The sequence below is a fragment of the Ranitomeya imitator genome, chromosome 7 (assembly GCF_032444005.1).
Source record: "Ranitomeya imitator isolate aRanImi1 chromosome 7, aRanImi1.pri, whole genome shotgun sequence".
Lineage (NCBI taxonomy): Eukaryota > Metazoa > Chordata > Amphibia > Anura > Dendrobatidae > Ranitomeya > Ranitomeya imitator.
This window is the reverse complement of record NC_091288.1, coordinates 6,699,061-6,714,011: the sequence shown is the minus strand read 5'-3', so window position 1 is coordinate 6,714,011 and position 14,951 is coordinate 6,699,061. Positions and strand designations below refer to the sequence as shown.

The following is a 14,951-nucleotide window of genomic DNA, read 5'->3' as shown; positions in this document are numbered from 1 at the left end:
ATCATTCACAGCAATCCGCTATGGCGCAGAACGCAAATGGCGAGTGACGGTGCGCTGCGGCCGACCGCTGCACAGGAATAAATTATTAACATCTGCAGGTCATCAAAATCACCCAGGATGGAACATACCAGGGTGAGGGTTCAGGGCGAGGAGTCGAGAAGGGTCAGGGCGAGGGGTCGGGGCGAGGAGTCGAGAAGGGTCAGGGCGAGGGGGTCAGGGCGAGGAGTCGAGAAGGGTCAGGGCGAGGGGTCGGGGCGAGGAGTCGAGAGGGGTCAAAACGAGGGATCAGGGTGAGGGGTCAAAGCGAAGTGTCGGGGTGAGGGGTCAGGGCGAAGTGTCGGGGTGAGGGGTCAGGGTGAGGGTCGGGGCAAGAAGCTGAGGAGAGGGGTCGGGGCGAGGGGTCAGGGCGAGGGGTCAGGGCGAGGGGTCGGGGTGAGGGGTCAGAGTGAGGGATCAGGGCGAGGAGTTAAGGAGAGGGGTCAGGGTGAGGAGTCACGTAGAGGGATCAGAGTGAGGGGTCAGGACAAGGGGTCGGGGCGAGGAGTCAGAGCGAGGGGTCGGGGCAAGGGATCGGAGCGAGGGATCGGAGCGAGGGGTCAGGGCGAGGGGTCAGGGTGAGGAGTCGGGGTGAGGGATCTCGGAGAGGAATCGAGGAGAGGAGTCAGGGCGAGGGGTTGGGGCAAGGGATCGGAGCGAGGGGTCAGGGCGAGGAGTCGGGGCGAGGGATCTGGGAGAGGAGTCGAGGAGAGGGGTCAGGGCGAGGAGTCAGGGCGAGGGGTCAGGGCGAGGAGTCAAGGAGAGGGGTCAGAGCGAGGGGTGAGGGCAAGGAGTTGTGGCGTGTGGTCAGAGCAAGGGATCGGGGTGAGGAGTCGAGGGATCAGGGCGAGGGGTCAGGGCTAAGTGGTCAGGGCAAGGAGTCGGGGTGAAAGATCAGGGCCAGAGATCATGGCGAGGGATCAAGGCGAGGATTTGGGGCGAGTTATCAGGGCGAGGGGTCAGGGGGAGGGGCAAGGAGTTGGGGAAAATGACCAGGGTGAGGGTCGGGGAGAGGGATCAGGGCACCTGCTGATATTTAAAGGCGCAGGACACAATGATCAGTCAGGAGCGGTTCATTATTTGCAGGGCAGGCATCGCGGAGTTAACATACCTGATTGACAGTTAATTGAGAATATGTTAATTTTATTCGCAGCAATTTGTTTATCGGCAATGCAATAAAGTTACCGGCACATTAACACCAAAAACAGCCCGAGGGTAAAAGGAAGATAACGGTGTAATTCATTACAGGCGAGACGAGGACGCAGCATCTCATCCATCCGCAGCTACTCATGGGTGTGACGGGAGACCGGACCACCGACCTCTGCAGACCCGGGTCACCATGGGGGAGTGGCTTCGTGATGATGTCATAAACTGATAACGAAGCAGCAGGGAAAGTTCCAATTAGGAGGAGAATTACCGGAAATGAAGGTTTCTACTCAACAAGCAGAGATCCTGAAAACACCAAACCCAAAAGGAAATTAAATAAAATGTAAATGAAATATCCCTTTAAGAGGCTTCAGGTTAAGATGACACCCCCTCCCCCGCCTGAAAACTGCAGATAAACTACGAATGATTTTCCCATGATGCATCATTTACGACTGCCGACATCTAAACCTCTTCCAGTCAGGGAGGAGTCACTAAGCAGGGGAGGGGCATACACTATTCAGAGGAGGAGTTAGTACAATAACAAAAGGAAAATCACTGTGCACAAGAATCATACACTTATATGGGGGAGGAGCTTACATGGCCACGCAGGGGAGGAGCTCACATGGCCTCGTGGGGGAGGAGCTCACATGTCCATAGATATGATGGAGGAGCTCACACTCCTGTGCAGGGGGAGGTGCTTACACCCTTTGGTGGGGGAGGAGCTCACATGGCCACGCGGGGGAGGTCACATGCCCATGGATATAAGGGAGGAGCTCACACCTGTGCAGGGGAGGCGCTTACACCCTTGGGTGGGGGAGGAGCTCACATGGCCTCGCCGGGGAGAGGAGCTCACATGGCCTCGTGGGGGAGGAGCTCACATGCCCATGGATATGAGGGAGGAGCTCACAAACCTGTGCAGGGGGAGGTGCTTACAAACTTTGGGTGGGGGAGGAGCTCACATGGCGACGTAGGGGAGGTCACATGCCCATGGATATGAGGGAGGAGCTCACACACCTGTGCAGGGGAGGTGCTTACACCCTTGGGTGGGGGAGGACCTCACATGGCCTCGCCGGGGAGAGGAGCTCACATGGCCACGTGGGGGAGGTCACATGCCCATGGATATGAGGGAGGAGCTCACACCTGTGCAGGGGAGGTGCTTACACCCTTGGGTGGGGGAGGAGCTCACATGGCCTCGCGGGGGAGAAGAGCTCACATGCCCATGGATATGAGAGAGGAGCTCACACACCTGTGCAGGGGAGGCGCTTACACCCTTGGGTGTGGGAGGAGTTCACATGACCTCGCGGGGGAAGAGCTCACATGTCCATAGATATGATGGAGGAGTTCACACACCTGTGCAAAGGGAGGTGCTTACACCGTTGGGTGGGGGAGGAGCTCACATGGCCACGCGGGGGGAGGTCACATGCCCATGGATATGAGGAGGAGCTCACATCTCCATAGATAAGAGGGAGGAGCTCACACACCTGTGCAGGAGAGGCGCTTACACCCTTGTGTGGGGGAGGAGCTCACATGACCTCGCAGGGGAGGAGCTCACATGGCCTTGCGGGGGAGGAGCTCACGTGGCCTCGCGGGGGAGGAGCTCACGTGGCCTCGCGGGGGAGGAGCTCACGTGGCCTCACAGGGGAGGAGCTCACATGCCCATGGATATGAGGGAGGAGCTCACACACCTGTGCAGTGGAGGTGCTTACACCGTTGGGTGGGGGGCTCAGACACTATGTAACATAGTAACATAGTTAGTAAGGCCGAAAAAAGACATTTGTCCATCCAGTTCAGCCTATATTCCATCATAATAAATCCCCAGATCTACGTCCTTCTACAGAACCTAATAATTGTATGATACAATATTGTTCTGCTCCAGGAAGACATCCAGGCCTCTCTTGAACCTGGCAGGGGTGGTGCTATGGAAGCACTATGGAAGAGTGGTGCTACGGGCTCATCTGCAGATCTGTCGCAGTCACAGGACACGACTGCTTCGGCACTTCTTTCCTTCCCGCAGTCATTCGCAGGCTGATTTTGGAGACTTCAGCAGCCGCCATCATAACTCATACGACATTTTACCGCCAGGTTTATTCTCGCTTTTGTGAGGCCGTAAGTTCTTATTAGATTTGATTTTCCATTTTTTTGCAAACTTAGTAAAAATGACGCCGCGGCTCCTCACCGACCGCAGAATCCAGAGATCAGGAAAATGAGGATGCGAGGGGTTAAAAGTCAACAGGGAAACAAACACCAGGAAATAAAGGAGATGTGAAAACATCGGTCAGTGGCGGGGGAGGGGCGGCTAATCCGGGATTACCGATCACATATGGCAGCGGGTCTGCAAATATCACAACACCCATCTGTAGAAGGAACGAGAAACAGCAGAACGGGGCGAGCGGCCGGGGTCACCGTCTACGGCTCCGTCACACACCCTGGTGATTCCTGTACAGGAAAATCCGTACTGGGAAGATCCGTGTGCCCCCCGTACGCGACATCCGTGTGCCGCCCGTACGCGACATCTGTGTGCTCCCTGTATGTCACATCCGTGTGCTGCCGGTACGCGACAGTTCGCTCTCATCTCAGCCTCCTGTTCTCCCTGTGATCCGCGCGACCAGGCGACAATGATGGGAGTTGTAATCAGCACCCGCTATGTCCATCGTGCGTAAAATAAAGAATTCATTCTAAACAATGGCGTGGGCTTAGTGAGGTCACCGCAGTTCATCATCTCGGCTCACGGTGAACTGAGGGTGTGAACGCAGCTTCAGTGACCGGCGGTGACCTCTGGCGTCACCGCTCGCAGCAGCTCAGTGTCTCCTAGTCTTCATCCTGAGCGGTCACATCACGGCGCCGTCCAGTTTGAAAACCAGATGGAGCAGAGATGGATTACGGCGTGGGACAGTATGGATCATCTTCACATCACACAGGTGAGGAAAAAGGTTGATTATTAATTTTGTTTAACCGGGGACATGGACTTCAATAGGTTTTAGGCGTAAAGCGGAGTATAAAATAGTTTGTTTTTTAATAAATGTTTAATAGAGTGTAATGGTGGGGTGTTATAGTCTCCTCTCCATTACTAACCCCTGGGCTCGATGTCAGCTAACAATACAAAGCTGACATCAACCCCGACCCTATAACCCACTTACCACCGCCACAGGGCAAGTGGGAAGAGCGATGGGGATGGGGGGGCAATATCTCTGACCCCTTCCCAGGTCACTAATATCAGCCCACAGCTGTCTGTTTAGCCTTTTCTGGCTTGAATTTATAGGGGGACCCCAAGCTATTTTTTACCTTTTATTGGGGCCCTCATAAATTTACCAGTAAAGGCTAAGTATACAGCTGTTCGTAACAGCCTGGGGACCTTATGGGATATTGTCCCCTTTCCCAAATTAACATCTGCCCGCGGCCGTCTGCTTTCCCTCGGCTGGTTACCATTTTATTTATTGTTTAATTTTACACAAGAGGGACATAGCGGGTGCTGGATACAACTCCCATCATTGTCGCCTGGTTGCGCTGATCTCGGGGAGCGTGAACTGTTCTGCTGTTCCCAGGTGCCGGTACGTGTCACACTGATGACACAGACATAATCCGTGAGTCATCAGTGTGCAGCACATTCTGTCCGTGCTGCTGATAAACGGACACGTCTGCAGCTTTTCACATGGACACAGTCCTGACACGTGCGCACCACCATTGAGTGTAATGGGAGCGCGTCTGTATTTTCAGCCCTTAAAAAACGGAGGTGTGGAGGGACCGAATAGTGTTCGGGGAGTGCAGATAATACACCGGCAACTGGTCCACACTGACTGTTCACAGGGTGCAACTGCTCTCTGTTATCAGCCCATTTAGGACAGTAACAAGAAAGGCCACAGCGAGGAAACCTCCAAAACACCGGAAGCTCCACGGTGCATGAGCGAGTATGTGACCGATGCCAGCCGCCCACTATGCTTCATCACCGATATAGCGGATAACGGAGGCGACGGGCGGTCACCGGATACGGATGATGGAGGAGACGGGCGGTCACCGGATACTGATGATGGAGGAGACGGGCGGTCACCAGATACTGATGATGGAGGAGATGGGCGGTCACCAGATACTGATGATGGAGGCGACGGGCGGTCACCGGATACTGATGATGGAGGAGACGGGCGGTCACCAGATACTGATGATGGAGGAGACGGGCGGTCACCAGATACTGATGATGGAGGAGACGGGCGGTCACCGGATACTGATGATGGAGGCGACGGGCGGTCACCAGATACTGATGATGGAGGTGACGGGCGGTCACCTCATACTGATGATGGAGGAGACGGGCAGTCACCAGATACTGATGATGGAGCAGACGGGCGGTCACCAGATACTGATGATGGAGGAGACGGGCGGTCACCAGATACTGATGGAGGAGACGGGCAGTCACCAGATACTGATGATGGAGGAGACGGGCAGTCACCAGATACTGATGATGGAGGAGACGGGCGGTCACCAGATACTGATGATGGAGGAGACGGGCAGTCACCAGATACTGATGATGGAGGAGACGGGCGGTCACCGGATACTGATGATGGAGGCGACGGGCGGTCACCAGATACTGATGATGGAGGTGACGGGCGGTCACCACATACTGATGATGGAGGAGATGGGCGGTCACCAGATACTGATGATTGAGGAGACGGGCGGTCACCAGATACTGATGATGGAGGAGACGGGCGGTCACCAGATACTGATGATGGAGGAGACGGGCAGTCACCAGATACTGATGATGGAGGAGACGGGCGGTCACCGGATACTGATGATGGAGGCGACGGGCGGTCACCAGATACTGATGATGGAGGTGACGGGCGGTCACCACATACTGATGATGGAGGAGATGGGCGGTCACCAGATACTGATGATTGAGGAGACGGGCGGTCACCAGATACTGATGATGGAGGAGACGGGCAGTCACCAGATACTGATGATGGAGCAGACGGGCGGTCACCAGATACTGATGATGGAGGAGACGGGCGGTCACCAGATACTGATGATGGAGGAGACGGGCGGTCACCAGATACTGATGATGGAGGAGATGGGCGGTCACCAGATACTAATGATGGAGGAGATGGGCGGTCACCAGATACTGATGGAGGAGACGGGCGATCACCAGATACTGATGATGGAGGAGACGGGTGGTCACCAGATACTGATGATGGAGGAGACGGGCGGTCACCAGATACTGATGATGGAGGTGATGGGCGGTCACCAGATACTGATGATGGAGGAGACGGGCGGTCACCAGATACTGATGATGGAGGTGATGGGCGGTCACCAGATACTGATGATGGAGGAGACGGGCGGTCACCAGATACTGATGATGGAGGAGACGGGCGGTCACCAGATACTGAGGGGATTTACATTTGTCTTTTCTAAATCACGGTGTCATTCATTGATAAAATAACGTATTAACCCTTGTCATCCTGGAAGCCTTTTCTTCTTCTGACTCTGCAGTATTTCTCCCACACCTGCCTAAGACTTTTGGACGGTACAGCACATATAGAGGGTGCAGGTTCCTTTGTTCTCAGTTTTCGGGCTGGTAGTAATATTTTCCTCTGGTGTGTCCAGAGATGACGGTGACAGCAGCGGAGATGACATCCACCTTCCCTTGTGCACGTCGCGCTCACCCGGCTCTGCGGCGCGGCCCCTGAAGCTGAAGCTGCTGCAGATCGTCTGCGGGATCAGGACAAAGAATTCAAATTCCCAACGTCTGACGATCACTTAACCCCCTGGATGCTGGCGGATCTGCAGGGTATGGTCACAGACGCGTTTCGCAGCCCGGTGGGTCATCATGAAGGGGTTAAGAGCGCACAGGTCTCACAAGCCAGTAATGTCGTGTTGTCCGTGTTCACACAGCAGAATGGGGCCAGCGGCCTGCATTTACTCGCTCTGTATAATTCCCCTCGCTGCCCGGACCGCTGCGGCGGGGATAATGGCAGCTGATTGTGGGGGGACGAGGGCAGGGGCTGCGAGCTGAGGATGCGGGGGGCACAGTGAGGCTTTGTGTGGAGCCCGGAGAGGGAACGGGGTAATTTGTAGGGTCTAATTTATGCCCGCAATATAAATCACAGCAGTAATAAGCGGATTAAGCCCCGCACACCCTCAGGGGGCCGGATGTGGGGCACAGGGTCTAATAGGTCAGCCACGTTACAATTTCCTGCCCCGGGACCCCCTCTCCACCTGTGGCAGTATATATGTAAGCTCCATATCACCACGGGTGCATCTGACCGCACCAAATATCTTCACACCCCTCCATGGGGCGCTTACATCGGCTTTATGCGGATTTTTCCCTGCGGATTGTAATGTAGAAATTAGATTGTAGCCTGGTCAATCGGCAGGAATCAGATTGCCTCTCACTGTGACAACTGCAGGAGGTCGCCCTGATCATTCCTGACACACTGCGCCGAACCCTCTGCTCCCTTCACACGGACATCAATGCACCCTAGTGCTGTCTGCCGGCTGTCACCACTAGGGGGAGCTGGTGAAGCAGAAATCCATCAGTAGGAGGCAGCTGTGCTCCCCCTAGTGGTGAACGCTGCGCATGAACTCGGTTCCCCCACAGTAAATAGGATGCTTCTTATGTTAAGGCTCTGTGCACACATTGCGGATTTGGCTGCGGATTCGCAGCAGTTTTCCATGTGTTGTACAGAACCATGTAAACCTATGGAAAACCAAATCCACAGTGCACATGCTGCGGAAAAAAATGCGCGGAAACTTAGCGTTGTTTATTCCGCAGCATGTCAATTCTTTGTACGGATCCCGCAGCGGTTTACACCTGCTCCATAATAGGAATCCGCAGGTGGAATCCGCACAAAAAACGCTGGAAACCCGCAGGTAAAACACAGTGCGTTTTACCTGCAGATTTTTCAAAAATTTAGCGGAACAATCCGCACTGAAATCCGTAACGTGTGCACATAGCCTTAGATTTCTGCTCCGGAGGAAGAATGTAATAAAGTCTTCTGCAGACGTCGTCCCCGGCCTCCAGCAGTGGAGCAGATAATGAGAGTGATTCTCCTGCACAGGATGAGGATCACGTACCGCGAGGATGGATGCGGCGCCGTCCCATCAAACGCGATCCGAGCAGAATCCTGCGCTCTTCACACCTGACAGCTTTTCTGAGGTTTCGGTGCTTTTCCTTAGAAACATCTTCATAAGTGAAGAAAGCAAATGTCTGAAGACGTCTCCAAAAACTGACGAGGTGTAATCAGGAAAAGGCCAAAAAGATAATCCAAAATGCCTCGCTCCGCCAGGCAGCCCGTGCCCCCAGACGCCCCAAGCCCCCCAGGCGCCCCAAGCCCCCCACTCCCCCAGGCGCCCCAAGCCTCCAGGAGTCACACTCCCCCAGGCGCCCCAAGCCCCCCACTCCCCCAGGCACCCCAAGCCTCCCACTCCCCCAGGCGCCCCAAGCCTCCAGGAGTCACACTCCCCAAGGCGCCCCAAGCCCCCCACTCCCCCAGGCGCCCCAAGCCTCCAGGAGTCACACTCCCCCAGGCGCCCCAAGCCCCCCACTCCCCCAGGCGCCCCAAGCCCCCCACTCCCCCAGGCGCCCCAAGCCCCCCACTCCCCCAGGCTCCCCACTCCCCCAGGTGCCCCAAGCCCCCCACTCCCCCAGACGCCCCAAGCCCCCCACTCCCCCAGGCACCCCAAGCCTCCTGGAGTCACACTCCCCCAGGAACCCCAAGCCCCCCACTCCCCCAGGCAGCCCGTGCCCCCAGACGCCCCAAGCCTCCAGGAGTCACACTCCCCCAGGCATCCCAAGCCCCCCATTCCCCCTGGCGCCCCACTCCCCCAGGTGCCCCAAGCCCCCCACTCCCCCAGACGCCCCAAGCCCCCCACTCCCCCAGGCACCCCAAGCCTCCTGGAGTCACACTCCCCCAGGAACCCCAAGCCCCCCACTCCCCCAGGCAGCCCGTGCCCCCAGACGCCCCAAGCCTCCAGGAGTCACACTCCCCCAGGCACCCCAAGCCCCCCATTCCCCCTGGCGCCCCACTTCCCCAGGTGCCCCAAGCCCCCACTCCCCCAGGCGCCCCAAGCCCCCCACTCCCCCAGGCGCCCCAAGCCCCCCACTCCCCCAGGTACCCGAAGCCCCCACTCCCCCAGGTGCCCGAAGCCCCCACTACCCCAGGCTTTTCATTCTCCCAGGCGCCCCACTACCCCACACGTCTCACTACCCCAGGCACCCGCCTGCTGTCAGTGAATAGAATCATTGCTGCCAGTCCAAGTGTAGAGATGGCAGCCGGGCACCAGTTCCGGACCCTCAGAAATGGCCGCAGGCAGTTGGGGGCTGTCGTAGGTTTTGCTCTGTGAGCCTGGACTGCAGACTGATACATTGTAGCTCTACGGGGAGCGATTGGCGCTGGCGTTTAGCTCACAGAGCATTGTCTACTCTGCAGGTGCAGCTCAGGAGGGGGCAGGGTATATGTCCCAATTCACTGACAGCAAGCAGAGATCTTGAAGACAGAAGGATTTAAGCCTCTTCATTGTGAGGCTTTGTCTGCCTTCTCCTGGAGATCCCTTTAAGCCTCCCCGGCTGCAGATAATCAGCAGTTAAGGAGAAGCGATGGCGGTGTGTGGCCCGGGACGCGCGCGCGCTCCTGGGTTATAAGTGCGGCTCTCGATGTTGGATTTGTCCATTGTCCTCTCCCCGAGGTTCCATCCGACCTGTAATGTGCGACATCCAGAAGATGAACGAGTCTGCGCTGCGTGCCCAGGAGACGCATCCTTCTTCCACACGACGCCGTCTGTCACCCGCGCCCCTGCCCAGCGCTCCGCACAATAGGCCCAGAGGTTTTTTCTGAGAAAACCAATGAATTGTCTTTTATATCCTTCACAGCCAAAGGAAGGTCGGAGCAGCCATCACCATCCGCTGACAAGCAGCGGCCATTACCGCGGAGTAATGTGCCACCATCCAGCCGGCTCAGTACACGGACAATTCCTCATCAGGACAAAGCGCGCAGCCGCCCTCCATGTCATAAGCTGCAGCAATCACTGACAGCAAGCAGAGGTACCGAAACACAAAGTGTATCAGACGGGACCGGGACTGCGGAGGGCGGCAGCGCTGGAGCAGCTGGTACGGTGGAAGGTCAATGTCAGGCAGGTGCGCCGTAAGCCACAATACGCTCAGCGTTATCGGATTCACAGGTTGTAAGAAGATTTATCAGTTATTCTAGAAGACGGCAAAGTATGGAGGCGATGCAGTGACTGAGACCCCTGTGAACCGGAAATGAGGGGTCCCAGGAAGGAGACGGGTCCCACTGACTGTAATAGGAAAGAAGGAAAGATTGGAGAACGACCCACCCGGCTGTGAGGGGACTCCTCGCTCTCTGGGTTATGGGGGTCCTGCTGCTGGACGACAACCAGATAGTGGGAAGGTTCTAGCATCAGTATCTTGGCTGAGGTGACCCCCGCTCCTCAGGACGCGGCTCTCAGAGTCTCTAGCCGGGTCTCATTGGGGGGATGTGACTGTTCGGGTGTCTCTGAGCTCAGGGTTTCGGTGAAGCTCCCGACGGTCCTCAGGTTGGGGGGATGTGACTGTTCCGGTGACTCCGAGCTCAGGGTTTCGGTGAAGCTCCCGATGATCCTCAGGTTGGGGGGATGTGACTGGTCCGGTGACTCCGAGCTCAGGGTTTCAGTGAAGCTCCCACCACTCGTCATGTTGGGGGGATGTGACTGTTCCGGTGACTCCGAGCTCAGAGTTTCGGTGATGATCCCGCCACTTGTCATGTTGGGGGGATGTGACTGTCCCGGTGACTGAGCTCAGGGTTTCGGTGAAGCTCCCGCCACTCGTCATGTTGGGGGGATGTGACTGTTCCGGTGACTGAGCTCAGGGTTTCGGTGAAGCTCCCACCACTCGTCATGTTGGGGGGATGTGACTGTTCCGGTGTCTCTGAGCTCAGGGTTTCGGTGAAGCTCCCGACGGTCCTCAGGTTGGGGGGATGTGACTGTTCCGGTGACTCCGAGCTCAGGGTTTCGGTGAAGCTCCCACCACTCGTCATGTTGGGGGGATGTGACTGTCCCGGTGACTGAGCTCAGGGTTTCGGTGAAGCTCCCGCCACTCGTCATGTTGGGGGGATGTGACTGTTCCGGTGTCTCTGAGCTCAGGGTTTCGGTGAAGCTCCCGACGGTCCTCAGGTTGGGGGGATGTGACTGTTCCGGTGACTCCGAGCTCAGGGTTTCGGTGAAGCTCCCGATGATCCTCAGGTTGGGGGGATGTGACTGGTCCGGTGACTCCGAGCTCAGGCTTTCAGTGAAGCTCCCGCCGCCCCTCACGTTGGGGGGATGTGACTGGTCCAGGCGGCTCTGAGCTCAGGGTTTCGGCGATGCTCCCGCCGCTCGTCATGTTGGGGGGATGTGACTGGTCCAGGCGGCTCTGAGCTCAGGGTTTCGTTGATGCTCCCGCCACTTGTCAGGTTGGGGGGGGATGTGATTGTTCCGGTGACTCCGAGCTCAGGGTTTCGGTGAAGCTCCCACCGCTCGTTAGTCTTTCAGATGTTAATTAGAGATTGCAGTCTGTTCGCCGTCGTTTCTTTGGTCCCAGTGATGATCCGCTCAGTGTTTGTCCTGTGAAGGCCGTGAGATTTACCATCTGGCGCTCGCTCCTTTCCTGAGACATTCGCGCTGCTGTCAGGATTGTAGCGGTAATACGATCGTTATCATTCCGCACGTTGCGCTTTCTCCCTAAAAACTTCAGGCCCAGACTTCTATCTGCTAAGAAATCAAATGTCAGAGTAATCTGTGGATCCGAAGGATTTATCATCCCGGAGCTGAAACGCAGGACACCAGGAGGCTGCAGCCGCAGAAGCCGACACGGACGGAAAGCAGATGAGCCCTGACCTCCAGTGCGGACCGCCTCCAATCCAGCAGAGCGCGCACCGCACCGCAGCAAAGAGCGCGCCCCGCACCGCAGCAAAGAGCGCGCCCCGCACCGCAGCAAAGAGCGCGCCCGGCACCTCAGCAAAGAGCGCGCCCCGCACCGCAGCAAAGAGCGCGCCCCGCACCGCAGCAAAGAGCGCGCCCCGCACCGCAGCAAAGAGCGCGCCCCGCACCGCAGCAAAGAGCGCGCCCCGCACCGCAGCAAAGAGCGCGCCCCGCACCGCAGCAAAGAGCGCGCCCCGCACCGCAGCAAAGAGCGCGCCCCGCACCGCAGCAAAGAGCGCGCCCCGCACCGCAGCAAAGAGCGCGCCCGGCACCGCAGCAAAGAGCGCGCCCGGCACCGCAGCAAAGAGCGCGCCCGGCACCGCAGCAAAGAGCGCGCCCCGCACCGCAGCAAAGAGCGCGCCCGGCACCTCAGCAAAGAGCGCGCCCGGCACCGCAGCAAAGAGCGCGCCCGGCACCGCAGCAAAGAGCGCGCCCCGCACCGCAGCAAAGAGCGCGCCCGGCACCGCAGCAAAGAGCGCGCCCGGCACCACAGCAAAGAGCGCGCCCGGCACCACAGCAAAGAGCGCGCCCGGCACCACAGCAAAGAGCGCGCCCCGCACCACAGCAAAGAGCGCGCCCCGCACCACAGCAAAGAGCGCGCCCCGCACCACAGCAAAGAGCGCGCCCCGCACCACAGCAAAGAGCGCGCCCCGCACCACAGCAAAGAGCGCGCCCCGCACCACAGCAAAGAGCGCGCCCCGCACCACAGCAAAGAGCGCACTCCATACCAGAGCACACCCCATATCGCAGCGCAGAGAGCGCCCCACATCACAGAATTATGTTCTGGAGTGAGAATAGACAAAAATAAAAAGGGGAAAACCTGTAAGAACGATGCGCCCGACCCCATCACTGGGAGCGCGAGGTAACGACGTCCGTGCTCGGTGTCGCCAGGTGCTCAGTACCAGCAGCAGACGAGCCGCCACCACCGCACTGCATCGCGACCTCAGAGACCGCAGCACTCGGACAGGTGATATTAATGCCCAGCAAGTGACAGACCCCTGGCAGCCCCCCGTCCCCCCCGGCTGCTCCCCGTCACCCCCCCCCGGTCAGTGCGAGGCTCCACGGCGTCAAGTCATAGAAAACTTAAAGCCACTTTCCAGCTGTGAAGTTGTCGCGGATAGACAAAGCGCCATTACTCCGCATGTCCCAACGTCTCTGCCGTAGCATCCTAAAGGGGAGAGTGACCCCTCCAATCCCAGCCCCCGAGGATCAGGTGCTCATCCGCAGGGTATGGACCCTCCACCCCGGACGTGTGAATGGTTACTAATCCCGGAGGCCGAGTGGCCGCCGCTTGTGATCAGACGCGATTTATCCGGCATCTGCTACCGACATTAGGAAGAAGTCAGCACAACACCAGCGCCGCCCGCTATACGGACACTGCGCCATTTATTATGGATGATGTCGGAGACTACGGAGAGTGAACATCGGGGGGGGCTGTATGCATCCTGCCAGAATCCAGTGTGGTGGGGTTCACCCCAGTACCCCCAGATGGTGAAGGACCACGTGTCCTGCTCCCACACCCTCGCGGTGACCATCTGCAACAGACCCCACTATACTCTTTAATAGTATTTGTCTTCTCACATGGGCCAAAGGGTCTCATTGTGATCCCCCCGAGCTCCAGGGCCCAGGTGCGATCTGCAACCGCTGCGCTCACTAGCTACACCCCCGGCTATGTGCGCCGCTCCAGCGGAGAGATTACAGGACGATGAGCGGCGCTACGGACGAGAGGTCGGACTTGGGCGGCACGGTGGCTCAGTGGTTAGCACAGCAGCATTGCAGCGCTGGGGTCCTGGGTTCAAATCCCACCAAGAACAACATCGGCAAGGAGTCTGTATGTTCTCTCCGTGTTTGCGTGGGTTTCCTCCGGGTTCTCCGGTTTCCTCCCACACTCCAAAGACATACTGATAGGGAATTTAGATTGTGAGCCCCATCGGGGACAGCGATGATAATGTGTGCAACCTGTAAAGCGCTGCGGAATATGTTAGCGCTATATAAAAATAAAGATTATTATTATATTATTACTATGATGTGGAGCCGGGCGCGTCTCATTGAGAGGCACAAATGCAGGTGATGCAACATTCTGCAGCTCAGACGCCCTTCTGCCTCCACACCCGAGTTACTCTACTCTACCCGTCCCCTTACCCTTTCAACACCCAGGTGACCCTGCTCTTCACCACCCTCCACACCCAGGTGACCCTGCTCTTCACCACCCTCCACACCCAGGTGACCCTGCTCTTCACCACCCTCCACACCCAGGTGACCCTGCTCTTCACCACCCTCCACACCCAGGTGACCCTGCTCTTCACCACCCTCCACACCCAGGTGACCCTGCTCTTCACCACCCTCCACACCCAGGTGACCCTGCTCTTCACCACCCTCCACACCCAGGTGACCCTGCTCTTCACCACCCTCCACACCCAGGTGACCCTGCTCTTCACCACCCTCCACACCCAGGTGACCCTGCTTTTCCTCCTGACCCCGATGTTGCCCCTTACCTGCCCCGGAGACCCCCTCTCTCCAGTTCAGACCACGCCATACCCTCTGGTGCGGTAATTTGTCTCCCGCCTGCTCCGCTCCATCCGAATTCCTGTTCCCCAAACTGGAGATAAATCACGCTGTGTGACAGAGCCGCTATTTTTAGGATAATTGCACATTCATCAAAACCCACACGAAGCATCACCGGCATTTTATAGAGATCTTAAAACGATGCTGTTAATGAGGAAAAATGTATTCTAGACGAGCAACTCTGCAGCTCGCAGGAAGCCATGAAAAAACGAGCGCCTCCACTCAGGATGAGGGAAAACGTGCCGGAGCCACCACCGTCCACCTGCTGC

The 14,951-nt window shown here is 57.5% G+C and overlaps 1 protein-coding gene across 1 annotated transcript in view; it reads right to left on the bottom strand.

The window, feature by feature from the left end:
- The window catches only part of SEMA5B (semaphorin 5B), a 265,455-nt gene that overhangs the window by 149,556 nt on the left and 100,948 nt on the right, over window positions 1-14,951 (bottom strand). The window lies entirely within an intron of this gene.